The sequence below is a fragment of the Eumetopias jubatus genome, unplaced genomic scaffold (genome assembly GCF_037043125.1).
Source record: "Eumetopias jubatus isolate StellerSeaLion01/CBP00866 unplaced genomic scaffold, mEumJub1_p1.0 scaffold_12, whole genome shotgun sequence".
Taxonomy (NCBI): domain Eukaryota; kingdom Metazoa; phylum Chordata; class Mammalia; order Carnivora; family Otariidae; genus Eumetopias; species Eumetopias jubatus.
This window is the reverse complement of record NW_028274818.1, coordinates 111,701,589-111,728,264: the sequence shown is the minus strand read 5'-3', so window position 1 is coordinate 111,728,264 and position 26,676 is coordinate 111,701,589. Positions and strand designations below refer to the sequence as shown.

General features: G+C 45.8%; 2 pseudogenes; both read right to left on the bottom strand.

Moving 5' to 3' along the window:
* Nucleotides 1-943: 943 nt before the first annotated feature.
* LOC148162900 (histo-blood group ABO system transferase pseudogene) lies at nt 944-1,746 on the bottom strand (annotated as a pseudogene).
* Nucleotides 1,747-25,226: 23,480 nt separating this feature from the next.
* Nucleotides 25,227-26,319, bottom strand: LOC148162899 (deoxyribose-phosphate aldolase-like; annotated as a pseudogene).
* Nucleotides 26,320-26,676: the final 357 nt, after the last annotated feature.

The window sequence follows — 26,676 nt, the reverse complement described above, 5'->3', positions numbered from 1 at the left end:
AGTCCCTGGAGGGCCCAGGAGCAGGGAGCCTGTATCTTAGTTCTCGCTCTCATGCTCTGCCCCTTGTTGGGTGACTGAGCTTAGTAAGTGCTTGCTAAGACACAGTGCAGGCAGATGGTCCAGAGAAAGTGCACAAGTGCAAACCCACTGGTGGGCACTGAGGAATCCCAAGGTGATGTGCATCCAGACAGAGCGAATGCCCACATTTCACAAACACCAGCACAGAAATAGTCATTTAAAACCAAGTCAGGAGCCTTATATAGCCCAGAGGGCTCCACGCTCCTGGAGGCCAAGCTAGTGGCCACGGCCAAGGCCTCTGGTGGTGAGGGCACTGGGGGTCTGGGAGGTGGCTCGGCGCACCCCTGACCCTGAAGCCCCATGGCTGCAGTGAGGTGTAAGGACTGGGAGGGAAGACCTGGTCAGCACCCGTTCTGGCTCCATGGCTGCTACAGGGCTGCTCCCAGCCCCAACAGGAGATGTCTGTTTAGAACCATGGAGAAAACCTTTTCCCTCAATTGTTCTTTTTAAGATGGTTGCTTAGCATTGACACAGAAAAACATCCGATATAAAACTGGAGCCATTCTGAGCTGAAAAGGACCCGGAAATGATCAAAATGTAGTGACCGCAAAGAGAGGACTTTGTGCCCCAGGCAGGCCTCCTGTGCGCAGGGCTGGTTAGGGCGCTGGCATGCCCGTGCAAGCAGTGCTGGGCTCCACAGTTTCCCTGAAGGGAACAGAAGTAGGAATCTGCTCTGACCGCTCTGCTCAAGGCAGCACCCCCTGATGGAGATGGGGGCAGCCCCTTGTGACGTACAGATATCCTGGGGATTCTTCAAATCTCAGCTTCTCCATGACAGGGGCCAGCCCATCAGCTGTGGGTCTCACAGGTCCTTCAGGGGACAGCCCAATACTGCAGGTCCCACAGCTCCTCCAGGGACAGCCCCTCATGAGTTCAGGGTGGCCTGTTGATTCTGGGGCACAGCCATGGTTCTCAGCTTTTTCATGACCCGGGGAATGATGGGGGGGCCAGCCCAGCAGCCATGGGTCCCACAGGTCCTCCGGGGACAGCACCTTGGTGGGCCTGCGTCCCAGCAGGTACCTGTTCAGGTGGCTCTTATCGGGCCACACAGCCTCAATTCCATTGGCCCAGTTGACGACCATTGCCCGGTGACAGGCCGAGGTCATTCGGGGAAACTCCACCACCAGTTCCCCAAAAAAGGCCCCCATGTAGTAAAAGTTGCCCTGGTACCTGGGGATGTGGGTTGGGACTGTGTCCAGCGCTCATAGCTAAAGTCCTCATGGGCTGCCCAGTAGAAACCGAGGTGTGCGGTGCCAAAGAGGGGAGACAGGATCTCCATGCCCACATGTTCCCAGAACTTCATTTCTGCATCCACGTCCACGGACACCAGGTCTTCCACATCACAGAGGAAGCGCTGCTCACGGAAGCGTCTGATCATCGCTATGTGCCACATGGACACATCCTGCCAGAGCAGGATGCCGCGGACCTCGACGACCACCATCCTCTGGCCCTCCCAGAGTGGCCCACGGGGCACAGCAACCAGCTGGTCGGTGAAGACGTAGTAAGTGACCCTGTGTCCTCCATGAGGACCACCACCCTCCGGCTTACCTGGAAGGGGACTCGGGGCCCGGCAGCTGGCTGATTGGTGAAAACCTAGTAGGTGACCCCATGCCCCACCATGTAGTGTTTCTCTGCTATCTGCAGGAACAGCTCCAGGAAGACCACGCATCCACAGGGGGAGTGGACAGGGCAGGAAGAGGGTCACTGCCAGAGGCTGGCAGCAGGACACCAGAGTTGGGGGCCTTGAACGTGTGCAACTTCTTCATGGGGGCAGGCCCTGGGCTCCTTTAAGGAACATCCACCTCCTGACCTTCCTGAGGGAATCTGCCAGCAGGACCTCCCTAATGTCTGTTCCCAGAGATGGGGGCCATCAGCAGCCTGTCTTCCAAAGGGGAGCCTGAGGCTTCGGAGGCTGGAAACCCATGCAGCCCCACAGTCAGCATGCTGGAGCCTGGAAAACTTCCCCTGTGCTGAGCTCCTGGGCAAACCCTGCAGGTGCCCTCCACTGGCCGCCCCCCTGCAGATCCCATCCCCACCTTCCAGGAAGGAAGCACCTTTGGGCACAGCCCTCATTTCTTTGTCTTACAGAGGGGCTAGAATCAGCAGGGCCTACCACCTGTCCCATTTTGCTTTGAGTGGGCTGCCGCTGGCCCCCACAGACCTGTCTCCACTTCCTGTAGGCTCCTCCCTGGAAGACTGCTGGGCATCCTGCTGACAAGGTGCTCAGTAAGCCACTGGTATTCCTAGGAGGGGTCACCCTCAAACTCTGCCACATCAGGAATCAGGTCCAGCCTGTGGACAGGGAAGGCAAAAGTCAACACCAAGAAGAAGAGGGGGCTTGCTTAGGCCCCAGGCTTGAATCCAAGGGTGTAAGCTTCCAGGTCCAGGTCTACATCTCCCCGGCCCCCAAGGGTTCAAAGTCTTATCCAACCACGTCCCATGGCTGGTCCCCCTTTAAGGGTAATACTTGCTCCGCCCTGTGAGGACAGCAGTTCCCCCATTATCAAGTGTGGTGAGCCCCTCTGAAACTGATGTTTTTGCATAGGCGCTAAGGCTACTTCCCTGTGCCTGCCCCATACCCGGCAGGTTAGTAAATCGCTCACACAGGGAAGGCGGGCACTACATTGAAATAGGGGATAACCACACTCAACCAGCAGACATGTGTCAGGTCACCAGAGGGCAAGTCCAGACCCAGCCAATGGGGGAAGAAGTCAGATATGAGGCAAGGGGACGGAAGAGTGATCCTGGCAGAGGGCACAGCAAAAGCAAAGGCTTGTAGTCAGGGCCAGGGCACATGTGGGATGACCACACACTTGGGTGGCCCACAGAAGGGTGGCTGTGGTGGAAGAGATGAGGCTGGAGAGGACGGGCATGAGGGGAGCATACCACAGAAAGGCCCAAAGGTTATGTTCCGAAAATATCACTCTAGTTGCCAGAGGAGAATGGGTTCTGTGCAGCAGAGGACAGGGTGACCCTAAGCCTCACCCTAATCCCTAACTCCTAACCCTAACCCTATCCACTATTACCAACCCCACAAAATCAGCAAAATGCATTCCTGTACCTTTCTTAATATAGATGTAAGAAGCTAGATCAGAAGAATTGCAAAACCAAGAGCTCATAAATAGACTGTGCACCCTAAGCAAGTGGCTCTGCACAAACACCTCAAAGGTTATTCAATAGAGTGAAACAAGCAATGTTATACAGCACAATGAATTTTTAAATAAAAACATGTGGTCATATGAATTGATGCAGAAAATGTTCTAACCAAAGTCCAATGTCTGTTGCTGATATAAATACTCATGAAAGCAGGAATAAGGAGTAATTTTCTCATTAAAACTCTAGGAAACACCATGCATAAGTCTGAAGATGGACAGTCAGAAACGAGGGATGACATCATCTTATATAGAGCTTCCAAAAGAATCAACAAAAAATGATTAGAGCCGGTTACCTAATTCAGCACAGTTACAGGACAAAATATCAATACACAAAAATCTCTCTTATTTGTATACACTAGCAATGAATCATCTGAAAAGGAATTTAAGAAAACAATTCCATTTTAGGGAACATCAACATGAAGCAAATATTTAGGTATAGAAGTAATCAAGGTTCACATCTTGTACATTGAATGTTACAAAACATTGCTGAAAGAAAGTAAGGGAAACCTAAATAATTCTGAAGACACCCCATGGTGATGAAAAGACATGCTATTGATAAGATGGCAGTAGAACACAAGGCGATGTGGAAATTCAATGTGTTCCCAAGAAAATTCACAAAGGCCTTTGGGAAGAAATGCACAAGCTAATCCTAACAGTCATATGGAATTTCAAGGGACCACAAGTTAGCCAGAACAATCTTGAAAAAGAAAATCAAAGGTGAAAGGTCATACTTCCAAAGTTCAAATCTCATACAAAGCAACAGTCAAGAAAAAGTTGTGATACTGTTGTAAAGGTATGCATTCACCCTGGAGCAAATAATACATTACATGTTAATTCATTGAATTTAAATTTAAAAATTTTTAAATAAATATATAAAATAACAATTTTTTATTTTTATGCATACCCTTTTCAAAAGGTATGCATACAGATCAGTGGGATTTAACTGAGACCAGAAATAAACCCGTTCTTCTATGGTCCACTGAATTCTGACAAGGGTGGACAACATTACATTGGGGGACAATTGGTTATCCATGTGCAGAGGAATGAAACTGGACCCTACCTCATTCCACATAGAAACGTTAGCTCAAAATAAGTAAAGGTTTAAATGTAAGAGGTAAAATTATAAACTCTAGAAGAAATAAATGGGGATAAATCTTCATAATCTTGGATTTGGCAATGCTTTTAGCTCTGACACCAAAGCATTAGAAAAGAAAGAAAAAATCATATCCTCAAAATTACAAATCTTTTCAGCACGCCTGGGTAGCTCAGTCAGTTAAGCACCTAACTTAATTTTGGCTCAGATCATGATCTCAGGATCATGATATCAAGCCCCATGTCAGGCTCCACGCTGAGTGTAGGGCCTGCAGGTGAGTCTCTCTCCCTCTCCCTCTGCCCCCGACCGCTCACACACTCTCTCTCCCTCGCTCTTAAAAAGATGTAAAAAAAAATTACAAATCTTTGTACATCAGAAGTGACTATCCTGAAAGTGAAAAGACAGCCCCCAGAAGGAAATATTTGTACATTATGTATCTAGTAAGAGACTGTTGTCCAGAATATGTAAAGAGCTTTTACAACTCCTCAACAAAAAGACCACCTAATTTTAAAATAGACAAAGGACTTGGATAGCCCCTTCTCCAGAGAAATCATGGGGAGTTGGGTGTTTAATGCACACAAAGTCTCCCTCAGGGAGAATGAACATGTTCTGGAGAATGAGGTACAACCGTGGGAACTCAGCTAAGGCCAGAGCACTGTGTAGAGGGGAAACACAAGTGGGGGAGTGGGAGAGGGAGAAGCAGGCTTCCCACTGAGCTTGGCGCCCGACGTGGGGCTCAATCTCAGGACCCTGGGATCATGACCTGAGCTGAAGGCAGACACTCAGATTGAGCCACCCAGTCGTGCCATGTTAGTCTTGTTTTATTTTCAGTTATACTTGAGCCTTGAGCAACTCGGGCCTGAACTCTGTGGGTCCACTGAGAGGTGGAAATTTTCCCTGGTGAATACAGTATGATACTATGAATGCATTTTCTCTTCCTTGTGATTTTCTTATTAACCTTTCCTTTTCTCTAGTTTATTTTATTGTAAGAACTTAGTATGTAATATATGCTACATACAAAATATGGGCTAATCGACAGTTTATGTTGCTGGTAGGGCTTCTGGTCCACAGTAGGCTATCAGTAGCTATGTTTTTTGGGGGGCTTAAAAGTTATATGCGGATCTGTGGCTTCATGTGGGGTCAGCCTCACTGACCCCCACAGTGTTCGAAGGTCAGCTGTATTTCAGAGCTGGGGGTAGACAATAATTTTTAGGGGTCTTGGGCCTTTAAAGATCTTAGTTCAAAACTCAGATTAGCTGGGATACTGGGCAGTGCAGTGGGGCGGGGTTGGGGGGGGCATTTCTGAGATCCTCCAGCCTGAGAGCAGCTGATGTCCCAGTGGGTCATTACCTGACTGCATGTGGGAACCCCCTGGGGGGAAGCACCAATGGGAGGACAGGCAGGTGCTCAGCATTTTCAAGCTCCTCTACTGACCACAGCATGTGGCCAGGGTGGCCGTGTCCACTCTGGGTGCCCTAAATTGGCCCAGCCGTGCAGGTTCCCGGGCGGATCACCTTGCAGAACTGCAGGAAATGAGAATTGGCCTTCCCACCTTCCCACTCTCCTCCCCTGCTGAAATTGGAGCTCTCCATCTTAAATCTTGGACCTTGTTATGTCATCGCTGTGAGGGTCAGGGGACAGGAGGGGGCTCCTGGCACACAGGACAGAGTGTGGCCTTAGTAGCTCAACAGATGTGAGTTCGAATCCCGACTCTGCCCTGTACCAGCTCTGCCATCTGGGAAAGGCTCTGAACTGCAGTTGCCCCCCTGCAAAGTGGGGCGGGGCTAATGCCGCCTACCTGCAGGATCTCCATGAGGCTCATGGAGGGGAGGCTGGGAGACGCGTGCGTCCCCTCTGCCCCAGCTCTGCAGCTGGGTGCACGAGGGTCTCGCTGGCTCTGCCATCTTGGCATCAGCCCTCCTGTGTGCACACCTTCTCCTGGGCTCCCTGACTCTTCCCACCCTAGGTCAGGCTCCCCCTTCTCGCCGTAGGTTAACACCCCCTCCCCAGGGACGGTGGAGGTCTGCCCTTGCTGTGCCAGGGGCTCATTGATGCCTCTCCCCTTGCCTGCCTTCCACCGTGGTTCCACCGTGCCTGATGGCAGTGCAGCCTACTTTTGCCCATCCATTGCCTGTGAGGCCACTGTCCGCCCTCCCAGAGATGCCTGGTACCATCCACACCGGCCCCTTCCAACCACCCAATCTGGTATTGTGGCCATAGCCAGCTCCAGAAACGCAGCAGCATTAAGTCATGCCTTGCTAAGACCTGCACTTGCCCCAACTCACTGTGGGCCCATAGGATCGGGCCCCGGCCTGCCTTTGCAGCCCCCTCTCGCTTACTCCCTCACTCACCTCAGATCCTCCCACCTGGGCCCTCCCACCTCAGGACCTTTGCACATACTGTTCTCTTTCCTGGAATTCTCTCTCCTAGATACATAATGAGCTCTGACTCAATTACGCCTTGTTTGGGGGTTGAGTACCCACCCCACCATATTCAGTCCACTGCAATGCATTCTTGTACCACCTTATACTTTTCCAATAAATGAGCTTGATCATGTGATTCGTGGCCCTCTATCCCACTAAATGGCAAACTCCATGAAGCGAGGGCCAGGCTGGATTTTGCCCATCATTATAACCCTTCAGTTGGTATGGCGCCTGGCACAAACGAGGAACATTTGGACTGAGTGTATAGGCTTGTGTCTCTCGTGTACCCGTTAATAGTTTCTTTAAGGAGCAAGTGCAGAGTAACAACAGGGAAATGGTCCGGTTTACCAGATGTGTGAGTGCCCACTGGGGCACTTTTTATCACAGATAAAATACAGGACCCCTGCTTAGAATCTCAGCCAGGTAACAAATGACTTTTTTAGGATATGTTCCAAATATTGTAGGGGACATAGTTAAACAAAAATTACTTGTTTATGTCATCTTCTACCGTGGCTGGAAAACCAGTACAATTTTTGCTAAATCTGACCACCCTGTGCTGGAGCGTGCCCACTTCTCTTGATGCTTCTGTGCCCTTCCTTCCTCCCTGGCACCGTACTTGCTCAGGTGCCGGCAAGAATAAGATCCCCTGCCCTCAAGGAACCCGCAGTCTAGTGTAAGAGACGAGACCGCAAACACATATCTCTGAGGCAACGCCAAGTCTATTTCTGAGAATTTAGAGGCTCTGGTTGGAATAGGGACAGCCTTGGAATTTAGCAGATACCACAGATCATGGCACAGAAAAGCAAGTCCAGAAATAAACCCACATTTCATAAGACTATAGATTTGAAATCACTGATGAAAGGATTATTCAGTAAGTTATGTTAGGGCAATTCATTAACTACCTGGACAAAATCAAATTAGATCCTCATTGCTTTGAGCCTCACACCCCATTTTCTCGGTCTCCTCATTTTGTCTGATATGGTGTTTGTTTCTGTGCATAAGGTCGGCTGTGTCTCCTGGTCTTATACAGAAAGTGTCCCATGGGGCTAGGCAGCACTGTCACCCTGGTCACCAGACCCTGTGTCCCCTGTCATGAGTGCTGCAGGAGTGCTGAGGGACAGGGCTTGCCCTCGGGCCAACTGTTGGCAGTGACCGGCCTCCACAACTGGGGACCTGCTTGTACCAGTGCGGCTGCTGGGAGGCCTGGCCGTAGGTGCCGGGTTTGCTGGGTGGGATTGCCAGATCAGATACAGGACCCCTGTTCCCAGCACAGTGAGCTGAGAGGCCCAGCCCCAGCTGCTGTGTGTGCGCTGCTGGGTCGCACTGGCTCCCATCCTCCCTGGACAGGAGTCTCCTTGCAGGACTGCTGGTCCCAGCCAAAGTGCCCGCCAGGAACGGTGGGGCCTGATCCACTTTGCAGGGGCACCTGCTGGGATGGGAGCGTTGGGGAGGTGGGTCCACAGGGGACCAGCAGGGTGTGGAGTGCTAGCAAGATAGATGGAAAGCATGAGAATTGGCTCCTGCAAACACCAGGGTAACTTCAGAAGGAGGGCAGGAAAGTGCTGAGGGCTGGGCATTCTGTTCCCAGAGAAAGCCCCTACCAATCCTTGCCCTCCAGCACACACGCTATGTTAGACAATGATTCTCCAAACTGCTGCCCCCATGCTAGGTCTTAGATGGGGTGTCGCACCACGCTGGTGGTGTAAGAGGGGAGCCTCCAGCTCTCCCAGAGTGATGTCCCCCTAATTTTCAAAGCTCCCCAAGATAAGCTGTGAAGATTTTCAAAGCCAGACATTATGCAGGTTCGTCTTCCTGGGGAGGTCCTCAGACGCGGGGTACCCGATGTGGGGCTTGATGGCCTCACTCCCCACGGAGGATCTCTGCGTCTCTGACATCCCTTTGGATTGTGGCTATTTGTGCTCGGGTTTTGACTTCGGACCTCGTCTGAGCCCCCGCTGCCCTGTGGATGTGGCCCTCTCCTCAAGCCCCCCGCTGCAGAAGGCCTGTCCTCCAGTCTTCAGGTCCTTTCCAGAGTGGGCGGCCTTCCGTGTGTGTTGTCGGGTCCATGCGAGGAGGTGAGCTCGGCATCTTCCCGCTCACTCGAGCTCTCCACTGTGATCTGCACACTCATATTTTTAATTAGGTAGGAAAGTAGAGAGAACCAGAAACCAGAAAGCCTTTAATGCTGTTTTTTAAATATTTCCCATGTAGTTCTCTTTACCGATGTTATTTTTTTTTTTAAAGATTTTCTTTGAGAGAGGGAAAAGGAGAGACAGCGAGAGAGGGAACACAAGCAGGGAGGAGAGGGAGAAGCAAGCTCCCCACAGAGCAGGGAGCCAGCGTGGGGCTCGATCCCAGGACCCCGGGATCATGACCTCAGCTGAAGGCAGCTGCTTCACCGACTCAGCCACCCAGGCGCCCCTACCGATGTTATTTTTTAACGTGGCTGAGATTTACTGTCTAGTGTCCTTGCATTTTTAACCTTGAGGAAGCCCGTTGGCGATGCCTGGAGCACAGGTGTCCCTGTACAGGTTTGCAAACGCCCCAGGATTTTATCTAGGATTAGCACTTTCTCCTTAGTTTTGAGGGACAGGTTTCCCGCTTTTTCCTTTCCACATTTTGTCATCCTGCTGACTCCTGGACTACAGGGCTTCGGATGGGAAACTGATCTAATCTTACTGTGGATCCCTTGCACATTGCGAATTGCTTCTCTTGGACTTTTTCCAGTGTTTTTTCTCTTGGTTCTTGGCAGTCTGGGTCTCTGTGATGCATCCTGCTTGAAGCACATGGAAATTCTCGAGTATTTAGATTCATGACTTTCAGTACATTTGCAAAGTTTTCAGCCATTCTTTGTTCCAATTGCCTGTCTGACATTGACCTCCTACCTTCCCTTCGGAGACTGCTGTGTTGCTGGTGCTCCTGATGGACTCACCTGTGTACCTCGGGCAGGTGCTCATTTTTTTCCCCTTCAGTTCCCTCCATTTTGAGTTGTTTTCTGTGTGTTGTGTAAGATAATCGTCCAAATCCTTTCTTTCTCTCTTCCTGTTTTTTTTTTTTATTTCTAGTTTCACTACATTGTCATGAGAAAGATAGTTGAAATGATTTCAATCTTCTGAAATTTGTTAAACCTGGTTTTGTGAACTAAAATGTCATCGATCCTGGGGAATGCTCCGTGTGCATTTGGGAAGAATGTGCATTCTTTTTCTATTGGATAGAATGTCCTGCATGGGTCCATCAGTCCATTTGGTCTAAAGTAGAGTTGAAGTCCAGTGTTTCCATATTGATTTTCTGTCTAGATGGCTTATCCATTGTTGAAAGTGTGGTCATGAACTCCCGTACTATTATTATCTATTTCTCCCTTCAGATCTGTCCATATTTGCTTGACATATTTAGGTGCTCTGAGGTTAGGTGCAAATATATTTATAATTATTCAATTTTCCTGTTGAATGGACCCATTCACCATCCTATAAGGGCCTTCTTTGTCTATTGAGACAGTTTTTGACTTAAAGTCGATTTTGTCTGCGGTAAGTGTAACCATATTTGTTTTCTTCTGTTGACCACTTTTGTGACCTGTCTTTTTTTAATTTCTTCACTTTCAGCTTATGTGCCTCTTTAAATCTAAACTGAGTCTCTTGTAGACTGTATAAATTTATAGTATACCCTATGATCTGTGAAGTCAAGATCTCCTCTGCCCTGTTCCTTTTGGCACCATTCTCTAAAATTTTATGAGAAGAGTACTTTAGATAAATTTTAGTATCATTTTGTCCAATTTTAAGTACTTGAATTGGTATTTTTTAAAAAGATTTTATTTATTTATTGGACGGAGAGAGACAGTGAGAGAGAGAACACAAGCAGTGGGAGTGGGAGAGGGAGAGGGAGAAGCAGGCTTCCCACGGAGCAGGGAGCCCGATGCGGGGCTCGATCCCAGGACCCTGAGATCATGATCTGAGCCGAAGGCAGATGCTTAATGACTGAGGCAGGTGCCCCTGAATTGGAATTTTAAAATTTTATTTTATATTAAATTTATATATTAACTTTGGAGAACTTGTAATTTTGGTCTAGTAACTATTCTGTTTTGGAACATAGCATATCTTTTCATTGGTCCAAATCTTTCACATAGTTTTATAGTATTATTTAGATAGGTGTTTTACTTATCCTTAATTTTTCAATGTTTTCCTTTAAAATTTTCATGGTATCTCTCTTCATTTTCATTTCTCATTGGTATCATTAAGGAAAAAGATAGAGCAATTAATTTTGTATATTTACCTTTGGATAATATATATTAACCAAACAGCTGCCAAAGTCACTTAATTCTAGCATTTCTGTAAACCTTTAGGCTTCCTAGTTATAAAACCCAGTGAAAAATAATAACAGACTAAAAATAACTTGGTATTTTCTCCAAATATCATACTGATTTTTTTTTCTTATTGCATTTGTTAACATTCAACAATATCAGTATGATTGGTAGTAGTTGAAGCAAGAAAACCAATTTTAACAGAAATACCTCTTAGCGTTTTTCAAGTTTGGTTTCTATTTTCAGGTCAATAACTCCATCGTCTTTAAGAAGGTATTCTCATTGTGATTGTACTTCAAGGTTTTATTAGATAAGCCACTTATGAATTCTGTCCAACAAGTTTTCTGCATCTATTGATATCCTATGGCAGTCTCCTTTTTTGATGTAATTCTTATGTTGGAAGATTTTTCATATCCTGGATTCACTGGGTCATGATGCGTGCTTTTGATACCCTGCGCCTTGTTTCAATAAAATTTTGTTCTATAAATATTAACTTATAAACTTATAAACATGCTAGATGTTTATAAGTGAGATTGTATACTACAAAAATCTTTATCAGTTTGCGCTGTTGGTAATATTGACTTTATAGAGTCAATTATGTAATTTTCTATCTTTTTCTATACCTTGAATTCATTTAAATCATTTGAATAATTTATTTTTTAATGATTAGCTAACTCTGTGAAGCTATCTGTTTCAAGGGCTGTATTACTAGTATCATTATTAGGATTGATGATAGGTTTTTTTCTTTCAAGTTGAGATTGATTTAAATTTTCTAGGTATCCTTGGTCAATTTTCTAGTTCTATTTCCTCAGAAATTGTACTGTTATAACAGGTATAACAATACACAAAGTTACCCATCCTCTCTTTATTTCTTAAACTTATTTTTAGAGTTTTACCCAGTGTCATAAATACTAATAATGAGTATTTTCTATATATATGGTTTATGACATCTTTCTCACTTGGGACCTTGTATATTTTTTCACTATTCCATGTTAATCAAACTTATAATGACTATGGTGGTTATTTAAAATGTATTTTATTATTATTTATATATATATATTTATATTTAAGTGTAATACTGGTTTCTGGAGTCAAATTCAGTGATTAAGCACTTACATATAATACCCCCCAATGCTCCTCACAACAAGTGCCCTCCTTCATGCCTGTCACCAATCTAGCCCTTCCCCACCCACCTCCCTCCATCAACCCTCAGTTTGTTCTCTATGGTTAAGAGTCTTTTATGGTTTATTTCCCTCTTTCTTCCTCCTGGCCCCATCCATATGTTCATCTGTTTTCTTACTCACATTCCAAATATGAGTAAGACCATGTGGCATATGTCTTTCTCTGACTCACTTCTTTCCCTTAGCATAATACACCCTAGTTCTATCCATGTTGTTGCGAATGTCAAGATTTCATTCTTTTGGATGGCTGAGTCATATTCCAGTGTGTGTGTGTGTATGTGTACCACATCTTCTTTATCATGGTGGTTTTTTAAATGGCTTTTTATTTAAATGCCCCTCTTTATTCTGATGAGTGCTCTTAAGTTTGCTTATTTTATTTTTAGTTTTTAGTGCTGTTAAGTTAAATTCCACCTTTTCTGATATTAATATTGCCACCTCAGCTTTATTTTTATTTGCATTTGCTGATATTTTGCTTTTTATTTTTAATCTTTATTACACTTGCTAAGACTTGTTTTTATTTTTTACTTTTTTAAAAGATTTTATGTCTTTATTTGACAGAGACACAGCAAGAGAGGGAACACAAGCAGGGGAATGGAAGAGGGAGAAGCAGGCTTCCCGCTGAACAGGGAGCCCAATGTGGGGCTCAATCCCAGGACCCTCGGATCATGACTTGAGCTGAAGGCAGACGCTTAACGACTGAGCCACCCAGGTGCCCCAAGACTTGCTTTTATAAACAATATATTTTACATGCAGTCTTCCTTTCCTATTTAATGGAATTCAGCTCATTCATTGTAAGTATTTTAGTTGCTTCATTAAATTTTATGCTTTAGATCTAATTGTTATTGATTGTTTCACTTTGTTGTTTTTTCTTCTATTTCCTCTTCGTTTTTTTTTTTTCTGGTTTGATTCTTTATCCTTCCCTTAAAATGTTCTAGTTAATTAAGAAGTCCTAGGGGCGCCTGGCTGGCTCAGTCGTTAAGCATCTGGCTTCGGCTCGGGTCATGATCACAGGGTCCTGGGATCGAGCTTCACATCGGGCTCCCTGCTAGGCAGGAAGCCTGCTTCTCCCTCTCCCACTCCCCCTGCTTGTGTTCCCTCTCTCGCTGTCTCTCTTTGTCAAATAACTAAATTAAAAAAAATTAAAAAGTTCTATTTTCTTCTCTCCTACGCCACTCATGGTTCCTACTGTCCCTGTAAGACTTACAAACAAATTTCTCAACCATTATGTGGAAGAAAGAGGACCCCCATGTCCCCAGTCCAACTGCTTTCCCCCCCTGCTGTGTCTCTTCACAGGAGGAGAGGTTTTCAGATGCTTTACTTCCTCTCTCTTCCTCAGTAGGTAAGACCATTAGAATGTTTCATTTGCTTTCTCTCTCCACCCCCCCATTCTTATGCTTTCTAGATGCCGTTACAGTGCTTTAGTTTCAGACTTCGACAAGTTTTCCCTTTTCAGACTGGCTTCTCTATGTCAGTAATCCATATTGAACACTCGTGATGAACGTGTGCTGGTGCGGATGGTGGTTGCTGCCCCCAGTCACACTCCCATACATTTCTTAAGTTCTGCCAGGGCTCAGTAGTACACTTCGGATACATCAGAGGAGACAGCATGTGCAGCTCCATTGTTCAGCGTCAGTTGCAATGGAAACATGTTGGCTGGAATCGGGCCTGCCAGCCTGAGGAGCCTGACAATCCCTGAAACAAAGACTCTCAGCCTGTTGTCCACATCGAGTGGTGCAGAAAGAAGAATGGTAAACACTGAAAAGGGTCCATTCAATTTAGCAATTGGAACAATGTTCCCAGGGGACTCATTTAGTGGAAAGACAGGGATTCTGTGTGAGGAATGCAGGAAGGCATGAAAGTGCAGCTTGCCGCCACTGGAGGCAGTGCTGAGCCTTTGTCGGGCCCAATACAGAGAGCCACGTCCATGCCGCTTGCCGCCACTGGAGGCAGTGGTGAGCTATAGTCGGCCACTCCACCAGAAGCAGGGACAGTGCAGTAACCACCTGGTATAGTGACAGAACTGGTGTGTGAGTTTATGTCTCTTTTCCTTTATTAACTCTGCTCTTCATTCACCTGAAAGTGAGCCAATACTCTTTTTTTAAGAGTAAGATAGGCAGGTAGTTGAGGTTCAATAACTTGCCCAAGGTCACAGTGTTTTTAACCCCTCTGTAACCGTTCCGTTTGCTTCCTGGAGTCCAGAGTCTCTCATGTTTCTTCTCCCTATCTGATATCTTCCCATTCACTTTTTCCTCCCTTGCCCTTGGTCCTCCGCACTATTCCTTATGTTCCACATATGAGTGAAACCATATGATAATAGTCTTTATCTTCTTGGCTTCTTTCACTTCGCATAATCCCCTCCAGTTTCATCTATGTCAATGCAAATGGTGGGTATTCATCCTTTCTGATGGCTGAGGAATATGCCATTGTATACATGAAGCACATCCTCCTTATCCATTCTTCCGTTGAAGGGCATCTCAGCTCCTTCCACAGTTTGACTATTGTAGACATTGCTGCCATGAACATTGGGGTGCAGGTGCTCCTTCTTTTCACTACCTCTGTATCTTTGGGATAAATACCCAGTAGTGCAATTGCTGTGTCGTAGGCTAGCTCTATTTTCAACTTTTTGAGGAACCTCCATACTGTGTTCCAGAGTGGCTGCACCAGTTTGCAACCCCATCAACAGTGTAGGAGGGTTCCTTTTTCTCTGCAGCCTCGCCAATACTTGTTTCCTGCCTTGTTAGGTTTTGCCATTCTAGCTGGTGTAAGGTGGTATCTCACTGTGGTTTTGATTTGTATTTTCCTGATGGCAAGTGATGTTGAACCTTTTTCCATGTGTCTGTTGGCCATTTGTATGTCTTCCTTGGAGAAATGTCTGTTCATGTCTTCTGCCCATTTCTTGACTGGATTATTTGTTTTTTGGTTGGTGAGTTTGATAAGTTCTTTATAGATCATGGATAGCAGCCCTTTATCTGTAATGTCGTTTTCAAATATCTTCTCCCATTCCGTGGGTTGTCTCTTCATTTTGTTCACTGTTTCCTTTGCTGTGCCGAAGGTTTTTATCTTGATGAATTCCCAAAAGTTCATTTTTGCTTTTGTTTCCCTTACCTTTAGAAATGTGTCTTGAAAGAAGTTGCTGTGTCCCCTGTGAAAGAAGTTACTGCTTGTGTTCTCCTCTAGGATTTGGATGGATTCCTGTCTCACCTTGAGGTCTTTCATCCATTTTGAGTTTATCTTTGTGTATGATGTCAGAGAATGATCCAGTTTCATTTTTCTGCATGTGGCTGTCCAGTTGTCCCAGCACCATTTATTGAAGAGACTGTCTTTTTTCCATTGGATGGTCTTTCCTGCTTTATCAAAGAGTATTTGACCATAGAGTCAAGGGTCCATTTCTGGGTTCTCTATTCTGTTTCATTGATCTATGTGTCTGTATTTGTGCCAGTACCATGATGTCTTGATGATCACATTTGTAATGTAGCTTGAAGTCAGGCAGTGTGATGCCCCCAGGTTTGGTCTTCTTTTTCAACATGATTTCTTGGTACTAATGTTAAAGGTGTTTTGCCTCAAGTTCTTCCCTTTAAGTGTAATTATAATGATAATGGTGATTTTTACCTTTTACCATCCATGGGCTCTGATCCTGGGCTCCCATGGAAGATATCCTTTAACATTTTACCAAGCTCATAACAGCTGGGTAAAACCTCAAAGCATGGGCCATGTGTTCATCCCCAAACACATATTGTACATCTGCTTTGAGAAGAAAAAGATAACCAAAAAATGCCATTGCAAACATAAAGATAAGAAAAACAAAAGAACCTCTCTGGTTCCCATAAGATTCAAGTCATACTGACTTGCACAAACTGAAAACATAAGAAAAAGTCTGTAACTTTCTGGAATGTTCTTCCTCATGATGATGTGTAACTCTGTATGTAAAACAACAGAGAACAAATATATAAACCTGCCCCAAATGATCCTTCCCTGGAGCACTCCCTTCTTGTGAAGATTGTGTCTCCCAGGCCGCTGTCCTGAGGTGGGTTTGAATAAAACTCTTCATTTTTCTCTAAACTGTTTAAAAGGGTTTGTTCACTGAGTGTTACTGGAGTGGTTGGGGGTGGGAGGGATGGGGTGGCTGGGTGATAGACATTGGGGAGGGTATGTGCTACGGTGAGCGCTGTGAATTGTGCAAGACTGTTGAATCACAGATCTGTACTTCTGAAACAAATAACGCAACATATTTTAAGAAAAAAGAAAAAGAAGAAGATAACAGGAGAGGAAGAAAAGGGGAGTATGTCAGAGGGGGAGACGAACCATGAGAGATGATGGACTCTGAAAAACAAACTGAGGGTTCTAGAGGGGAGGGGGGTAGGGGGATGGGTTAGCCTGGTGATGGGTATTGAGGAGGGCACGTTCTGCATGGAGCACTGGGTGTTATGAACAAACAATGAATCATGGAACACTGCACCAAAAACTAATGATGTAATATATGGTGATTAACATAACAATAAAAATATAAAAAAATAAATAAAATAAAAGGGTTTGTTCATTTAGTATTGACAGTAACAGTATATTTTCTTTTTAAGTGAAAAATAAATGTTCCTGCTTCACAACTCCAATAGCACAGAAGGGTAGCTATTCTTCATCCTGGACATTTCCCTGCAGAACCAGGCATATGTATATATATTCTAGCTCAAAAGGGCTCATCCTACAAGTGTGCTTTGAAGGTCTAAGAAGCACTATCCACTTCCTGGGTGAGACAAGAAATTGAAGTTCTTCCCGCTTAGAGCATTACTTTTTGGGTTTAAAATTGCCTTGGAAATGTGGGAAACCATGGCATTTCCTAAAGCCCAAGCCTTGGAGGGTCTGAGAGCAGCTAACCTTGCCGGGAGCCAGAAACAGCTCTGTAGGCAGGGTTGGTGCAGGAGGAGATGGGGCAGACCTCTGGGGGTGGTCTGCAGCCAGAGGGGTCAGCAAAAGGGGTCGGATGTCTGGGGGGCCCTACCCATGACCCCACCCATACCTGCCCCACTGAGCCAGGTGTTGGGGCTAGGAGGTGCCTCTAGGACCACCTGCACTCACAGAGAGGCACTGGTGTGAGGGTGGGTTGCGTGGTACAGGCAGGTGCAGCATCCAGTGGGCTCGGGGCACAACCCTCCCTGACCAATGACCATGTGGGGGTGGAGCTACCTCTCTGTGGGTGGACCTGGGGCTGCCCAGGGATGCAGAGGTGGGGCAGGTGAAATGGCGCTCCAAAAGAGTTGACCTGAGTAGTTCCTGGCTGGGTGAGTCCGTGCTGTGGGCTGAGGTGGGGGTTCCGGGGATACGGTGTGGGCTGGGTGGGAGGTGGGGGTCTTAGAAGGCCACAGGCAGTGAGCTAATGCTGCCAACTCTGATGAGTTTTCTTTTCCCCTTGAAAGTCTCTTCTGCCCAAAGTCCATCAACTGGCCATATCCCCCAGACCTGTAAACTCCAGGGCACTTGCTCACCTGAGCTTTTGTGGGGTGGGTTGTAGACATTTCATGGTTTCCCATATTCCCCAGGAAGAGTGCATGTAAGGATGACACACAGCCCGCAATTTCAGTGGGATGCCCCCTGTTCCCTGTCATAGACAGTGCAGGTAATGGACCTTAAGCAGCACCCTGAGTTCAGCAGGGTGTCCCTGTGCCCCAGAGCACAGGTGTGGTGGCAGTAAGCCCCAGAGCCGTCCCCCAACTTCAGTATTGTGCACTGCCTCTGCCTGGGGATGGTGGTAATGGTCTGTTAGGATGGTGCAGGAGGGTCCTCCGGGTGGGCCCTGGAGGCTGGAGTAAACCAGACCACACTCAAGTGACATGAGAAACAGATGAGTTGAGGAGTAATTTGGAAGAGTAATTTCACTTTTCCAAAAAAGACAATGTCATTGGTAATCTTACCATTTCCAAGGATGTGGATGGATCTAGAGTGGATTAAGCTAAGCAAAATCAGTAAGGAAAGACAAATCTCCTATGATCTCACTCATATGTGGAACTTCAGAAAGAAAACAGATGAACATAGTTGCGGGGGGCGGGGAAGAGAGAGGCAAATGAGGAAACAGACTCAACCTTAGAGAACAAACCAAGGGTTGCTGGAGGGCAGGTGCATGGGGGGAAGGGTTAAATGGGTGATGGGTATTAGGGAGGGTACTTGTTGGGATGAGCACTGGGTGTCATATGCAGGTGAGGAATCACTAAATCCTACGCCTGAAGCGAATATTACACTGCATGTTAACTAACTGGAATTTAAGTAAAAGAAGAAAAGAAAAAGACAATGTTCTGCTTCGTGAAGTGTAGGGTAAAAATGTAGTGATTTTGGCTGTACTATTCTGTAGATGATAGTTTTAAAACACCCTGTTGTAGGATACACTAGTTTCTTACCTCACAAGGGGTCCTCGGAAGGCTGTGATGAAAGATTCAGAGCATTTTCATGTTCCATTGATATGTTACAGTTTGCCCAGGTAGGAAGGTCAGTGCAGAGAAATATGACAGAAGGGGAAAGTAGGTGTGAACCATTCATTAGGTAGCCTTCCACCTTTCTCATGAAAGCCTTGGGCCAGTGTCATTTTGGAAGAAGAGGTGGAATCCTGGAGCTCTGCAGCAGATGGGGGAGTTCCAGGTCTGGGTAAAATTCACAGGGGTCTCAGAGGAGAGCTGAGTGCATTGAGCAGGAGGGTGTGGGCAGGGCGGGCTCCAGGGGTGGCTGTGGGTCTCCCGTGTGAGAGTTGTGACAGGTGAGGGCCGTGAGGAGGTTCCTGGCTGAGGACAGGTGAAGCCCAGGTGGAGAGCTGGCCGAGCACCTTCTTCTGTGCCACCAGCCTCACCCAACATACATGACGTCATCGTCTGTCCCTGTCACTCCGGTTCAGACGTCTCAGAGTTGCCAGGCTGAGACATTTGTTTGAGCTTCTTTCTTTGAGTGTGTGTGAAGTTGCAAAACTTAGATGGTGGAAAAGACAGGTCATCAGAACATCTGTTACTCTTTTATTTCCTGCTCTTCTTCCAATCACCAAAGTGAATCATACCTGCTACTGGAAGGGGCTATCTGTGCTTTTTTATTTCCTGTTTCAATTAAACGATGGGAGAACAATCTTCCGAAATACTAAAAGAATCCTTTGTGGGTGTTCATGTTTTCCTCTTCCATGAACCACATTCTGATATTAGAAATTATGTTTTAAAGTAAAACACAGCCTCAGAGCTGTAACAGGGTGCCGTGCCCTTTGTGAGAGGGACACATGGAGAAGGAGTGTAGGTTCTTTAGGAGCTCGGGGAGTGGTGCATCGTGCTCCCAAAGGAAATTGAGCCCCCTGTTAGCCTTCTCCGAGGGAGCTGCTTACCTGGTGGCCCATCCTGGGCTCTGGAAGCTTGACCCGGTGAGTCACTTGCAACTTGAGCTGGGGAATTTATGAAGAAAACGGAAGGAATCCTGGAGGGTGCCTGCATCCTTTGTACTTGGACAACTCCATGTAGCAAAGGAACTCATCATCCCGTGAGGCGTGTCGGGATCCCTGAGGGAAAGGGCTTCGCTTCGTGGGCTGAGGTTGTGTCTTCATCCTTATCTGGACCAGAGCCATGTTGTGTGGCTATGGAGATCCAGACCCTTATGTGACCACATTATTATTATTATTATTATTATTATTATTATTATTATTATTATTTTAAGAAAGCAATATAGATATTGACTTCGAGATACGAATATCAAAAGGAAAAACACAAGGTCTCCTATATATATAATGATTGAACTTGTGGTATCTCTCATTAATATGGGTAATGTAGGGCTGCCGGTATGAGAAAGATGAAGGGATTATATTTTGATAGAAGTGTGCTGTGCATACATAGTGTTTTATTCTGTCATTTGCCTTATTTCTCTGAAGGGAAAATGGAGTGGTGACTGGAGCTTGGTTTCTGATTTTACGGAATGGGAGACAAGTGAATTGAAAGAGCAGCGTTGGTGCTGACACGGTGCTCAGCATCCAGTGAGTGAAGATTTGTAGCTTGGACTTGGAAATGTCAGTGTTCAGCGAGGATATTGTCCGAGTTTCCAGCACATGGTATCACCTGGCTGGTGTGCCTAATCAGGCCAGTTCCTGCCTTTCTAAGGGCAGCTTGAAAGTGGCTTGAAACCCTAGGGCATTTGTGGAGTGGTCTGGATGGGACACCTGTGTGGGCCAGTGTAGACACCACCCAGGGAACTCCAGAGCTAATGATGAGCACATTTGTGAGGCTGGAGTTTGCTTCTCTGTGAGAAGCCTTGAGCTGGAGTGGAAAGAAGTTGCTGGGTCTTATGACTCACTGTGTCAGCAGGTCTGAGCCTGGCAGGGTAGTCGGATCAGATAGCTGGGAGGCTGTGATGCCGTGGTGGTGGACCGTCAGTCAGTCATGATGGGCAGGCCAGCTTGCTACAGGGACAGAGACCGTGTTCTACTCCCTGGCCAGCCCTCCTGCTGCAGATGTGATAAGAGCGTTGTTCCCTGTTTCGTTCTCGAGCCCTCGGCTCAGCCAGGTGGTGGGTGGGAAGAAGTCCACACACAGCATTATTGATTCTTGCCCAGTGTGCCCCCTGCTTCCTCAGAGGAGGCACAGCAGATGTCCCCTGCCTCGTGTCGGTGAATTCAGCTGGCAGAAGCACTTCTTCCAGAGCCACAAGCCTGAGAAATCCTCTCCACATTCCTGTGCTGTGTGCAAGAGGTCACTTTTTATGTGGAACTGAAATCTTAGCTCCCGTGTTTGGAACTGAGGCCACACAGGACACCAGTCTCCATGAAGGTCTAGTTCCAAGTGGAACCGGATGTGTGAGACTGAGGCTGAACCTGTGCAGTCTGCTGACCCTGCTGCAGGCTCCTTCCTGAAATCTGTGCAGCAAAGCCTGGTTTGTGATGACGTCACAGGAAAGAGGGACAGGTTCACCACTCTGCCTGACGACGGGAGGATTCTGGACTTTAATCGCAGGTGGTTGGTGCAGGGAGGAGAGAAGTCTGTTTCCCAGGACCTTGGCCAGAGGGAGATTTGGACCCTGGGATGGGTCTCTGTTCAGCTTTCTCAGATGAGCACCTCAGGCAAGGGGAGGAAGTGTGTGTGCTCACCTGTAACTGAGGAAGGTGTCTGGTTTCAGGTCTCATGTGCAGGTGGAGTCCTCGTGTGGCTCATTTTCCTGATGGTGTTCAGGGTACAGTAGGTGGACCCCCTGGTCCTGCGAATTCTGGTTGTGCAAGAGCCCTGGGGCACCTTTTCCCCAGGGCTTTGGAACAGGAAATAGGAGGGAGTCAGTGGTGAAACCATCAGTGTAGGTCTCTGGTTCTGCCCTGCTGAGATGGACTGGTGACTGTGATAACTGCTATGGAAATACAGAGCATGAGACAGGGCAGGGGTGCTGAAGGGGAGGTGGGGGTGGTACTTGCTATTCACGTAGGCGCTAGTGGGCCCTCACAAGGAAGGTGATCCTTGAGTCAAGATCTAAAAAAGGTGAGTGATATCACATCAAGAGCATTCTAAAAGGAAGGGAAAACATGTGCAAAGGCCCTGGGGCAGGAGGACACCGGGTATGTCCAGGAGCAGCAAGAAGACACTGTGGCCACAGGAGACAGCTTAGGACATGACCTCAGGGAGCTGACAGAGGGAGACAGAAAGCCATTGCAGGGTTGTGACCCCATGGGACCCTTTTTCACTGGGCCATCCTGACTACAGTGTTGAGAACAGATGACAGAGGGTTGAGGATGGGCAACGGAGGGCCATGATGAAGGTTTTCCAGGAACTCAAGTAAGAGATGGGCTCCAGTGTGGACCAGACAGGTGGCCTTGGAAGAAGTGGTCAGTCATGTTCTGTTTGCATTGAAGATGGAGCTCACTGGATTTGCTGATGGGTTAGATACTGGGAATGGGAGAAAGGAGGAATTGGTGTAACACCCAGCTTTGAGTGGTTGTCCTGAGCGAAGGGAAGGAGGAGGTTTCTGGGGGTAGGAGGTTGTCTGTGTTCCGCACGCTCGGGAAGGTGCCTTTCACGGTGGATCTGCTGTTGTGTGTGTCCGGGAGAACAGTTAACATCTACTCCCTCAGCAAATTTCAAGTACAAGTGTTCCCCACTTTTTAAAAGTTCACGGTGAGACACTGGCTTTCTTTGAAAGATCTACGTCATTGCCTGGCTTCAGTAACAGGAAGAAACCTGAAGAGGATTTCCCTCTTATGAAAAAAGTCGAAAACTGAGCATCGCGTTCAGCATCTGTTTTGCTGGGAGCCACTGTAGAGGCGGCGAACACCACAACCAGCTCCTTCCTGGGAACCGCTCACCATGTCCAGCCCCCAGCGCTTTGAATTGTGTCTGTGAGCATCAGCTGTGCTTTATCTCCATCCATTAAGAATTTGTGTCCTGAGGCCTAAGGAAAGCCAAAGAGAAGTCATTTTTGGAGTCTGAGCTTGCTCACTATTTTTTCTGTATAAATGAATGGTAATTCCTCCCTTGGTTTACACCATTTCTGCTGTGAAAGGTTTCCTAAGATCAATGTACTTTCAAATAGTGGGGGAAACTGTACCCCATCCTGCTAGGTTAGCTTTAGTCTCCATGCTGCACAGAATGTTCCATGACTTACGGATTTTATCACTCGAACATTGTGCCTCTGACCACCTTCCGTGCCCCCCATCCCCGAATCTGGCAACCACCAGTCTGTTCTCAGTATCTATGCGTTCAGTATATTTTTCCATGTGGAACGTCCATGAACATCTGGTATTTGTCTTTCTGTGTCTGAGTTACTTAGCATAATGCTCCCAAGGTCTCTGTTTCTATGTCTGGTTATTGTGAATAATGCTGCAGTGAACAACGGAGTGCATCTATCTTCTTGAGGTAGTGTTTTTGTGTTCTCTAGATAAATACTCAGTAGAGTAATTCCTGGGTCATGTGGTAGTTGTGTTCACTTTTTCAGGAACCTCTATACTGTTTGTCACAGTGGTTGTACCAATGTACATTCCCACCAACAGTGCACAGGGTCCCCTTGTCTACACACCTTTGACCACACCTGGTGTCTGTCTCTGGGACCATTGCCGTCCCAACAGTTGTGAGGTGATAGCGGATTACAGGTTTGACTTATGTTTCCCTGACGATGATTTGTGATGTTGAACAACGTTTTCTGTGTCTGTTGGTCACCTGGGTGCCATCTTTGGAACGTATCCGTTCACATATTCTCCCCATTTTTTATACAGGTTTTTGTTTGTTTGTTTTGATTTGTATGAGTGTTTTGGGTATTTTGGATATTAGCCTCTTCTCACACATATGATTTGCAGTTATTTTTTCTCTTTGGGTAGTCCACCTTTTAAGTTTTTTATTAGTATTTTTTTTTTTTTGCTGTGCAGAAGATTTCAATTTCATGTCGTTCTACTTGTTTATTTTTGCATTTGTTGCCTTTGCTTTTAGTGTCCGATCTAAAATACTCTTTGCCAAAACCATGTCCAGAAACGTACTACCTGTGCTTTCTTCTCAGAGGTTTATGGATTCAGGTCTTATGTTCAAGTCATTCATCCATTTAAATTTTTGTGTAAGAAAGTGATGCAGTTCCATTCTTCTGCATGTAGCGTGTGGTTTTCCAGTGCAGTTCACTGAAGAGACAGTCCTTTCCGCACTGCATATTGTCTGCTGCTGTGTCGTCAGTTAAGACCATAGCTGTGTGGGTTAGTTTCTCAGCTTTCTTCTGCTTCTGCTTCTGCTTCTCCTTCTCCCTCCTCTTCCTCCTTCCTCCGCTTTTGTCTTAGCGTTTTCCTTTGAGAAAATATTTTTCCCGTAAGAATATACGCAGTGTGGACTTCATTGATTACATGTCATACTATTTGTTAGGACACTTCTCTGACATGTGATTTTTAAATGAGTAGCTGGATCTATAGCTCCCAACAGGTTAAACATTTGGGCAGAACTTCTCAAGTCATGTTATATCCTTCCATCAAATACGGATTGTGTGTGATTGTCATCTTTTGTGATGCTATCAGTTGTGATGATGGATATCTATATTTCCTTCTCCATGATAGTTTTATTAAAGTGATTTTAAGTTTTCTTAAAAATGTGCATTCTAAATCATCCTTATTTTATAATATATATTTATATAAAACATGTTTAAACAGAAGCATTTATTGGAATCAGCTGTTGAAACAGCTGATTAATTAATATTAATAAATATTAATTCCCATTCAGAGTTAGTAATATCAGAGCTAAGTTTAAATAAACCTTTAATGTACTGACTCTAATGAGTAAACTTTGCCAAAAGTGCTATGACTATCATTTTCCGAGCTTTCTATTCTATTCCATTGACCTGTGTGTCTGTTTCTAGACCAGCACCATACAATTTTATTTTTCCAAAAAAATAAACTACAGAGATTTTTTTTTATATTTTAATTTTTTATTGTTATGTTAATCACCATATATTACATCATTAGTTTTTGGTGCAGTGTTCCATGATTCATTGTTTGTTCATACAGAGATTTTTTTTTTTAAATGCAATAGCCTAGTATCATGTACCGACAAGAGTTTCATTAACAAAACAATTAATAGGAGAGCATATCTGTTGCAAAAATTAAAGACAGATTTTCATGGCAGGAAGTTAGTGCCAAGTCAGTGACTCCTGAATTCGTCAGAGTATGGCCGGCAGCTCAGGGATGCTACGTTTTCTTTCACTAAAGACACGTTTCTTGGGCAGTTTAACGTCCCCCCCCCCTTAGTATTTAATGCTGTCAAAGCTATGATTAATATTTTATTCAGAATTTTTAGGAGAAAATCTTCACAAATTTAACAATACAGATCTTCAAGTAATTAGGACCACTCAGAGGCACCTGGAAAGAATTCCATGTATGGATTCGTTGATTTTTTCTTTTATTCTTTGAATTAAATTCAGTGAAAGTTTTAAGGCGGGAAAAAAGTCAGTTATCTATTCATTCCCTCATGTTTTAATTAAACAATTTTAGCGATTACGTAGAAAAACACATTTTACATGTTGCTGTAAAGCACTTTTCCGGAACTGGTCACAGATTTAAGACATCAGAAGATCATGATAGGCCACCTATCTTCCTGAAACGTGATGGTAAATCTGCCTCTCGATGTCCGAAACCAGAGTACTGGCACCTATTCGGAAGAGTTCTGGCATCAGCCATTCATCTCCCAGCTCTTCCTTCACACGAGAGAGACAAGCAAGGGAATCCTTGTCACTGCGGTGCCTCCTGCTGGTTTAAAGCCTACCTTGTTTCCAGTTTTCCAGAAGAAATCTCTAATGGCCCGCAGCATTACTATAGCTACTGGGAAAGTGGCATTTACCGTTTCTTTTCCAGTAGAGGTCTTAATAAAGTCTGATCCTGCCATCATTGCGATCATACTGGCTTTATAGACATGAGTAAGAGATCCACGTTCTCCTGTAGCTAAGATGGTTTTGAGATGAGCCCCCCACAGGCCTTGTGAAACGGACCAATCTCATCACACAGGGCTTCCCGCTGGCCGGTCAGCACCAAGGTCCTATTAATCACCACATCGATTTCCATAACTCCATTTTCCACAGCCAATCTGATCTCTTCCAATCGTGTTTTTAAATGAGTCTGTCCAGGGCGCCTGGGTGGCTCAGTTGCTTGGGCGACTGCCTTCGGCTCAGGTCATGATCCTGGAGTCCCGGGATCGAGTCCCACATCGGGCTCCCTGCTCAGCAGGGAGTCTGCTTCTCGCTCTGACCCTCTTCCCTCTCGTGCTATCTCTCATTCTCTCTCTCAAATAAATAAATAAATAAATAAATGAGTCTGTCCAGCTGGAAAGCCAGTGGGCACGGAAGCCACTGGGATGGTACAGCCTGGGGCCTTCAGTGCTTTAACGGCATCACACAGCCGCGTGGTGTAGACATAAACAACAGTGGTCATAAGGCCTTTATCACACATATTTAAACTTTTTAAGAGAGCTTCCCGGATTGGATACTTGGCTTTATAACAGAGCCTTTGAACGTTGGATGATGTGTCATCGTCTGAAAGTGTAGTAAGACCTATAAAGACAATGGCTTTCAGGAGCCAAGCAGCTTCCCACTCCTTTTTCACTGTTCTGCAAGCCTGGATTTATTCTGCATGCCTCAGAACTGCGGGTTGATTCATTTCTTACTTTTATTCCTAGATTTCTTTTTCTTGATGCAATTGTAAATGGCATTGTTTTCTTATTTTCTCTTTGTGGAAGTTTGTCGTCACTATACAGAAATGCAACCAGTTGGGACACCTGGTAGCTTAGTCAGTTTAAGCATCTGTCTTTGGCTCAGGTCACAATCCCAGGGTCCTGGCATCGAGAACCTCATTGGGCTCCCTCCTCAGTGGGGTGTCGCCTTCTCCGTCCCCTTCTGCTGCTCACCCTGCTTGTGCTGTTTCTCTCTCTCTGTCAAATAAATAAATAAAATCTTAAAAAAAACGAAATGCACCAGGTCTCTGTATATTGACTTTGTGTCTTGCAGCTTTACTGAA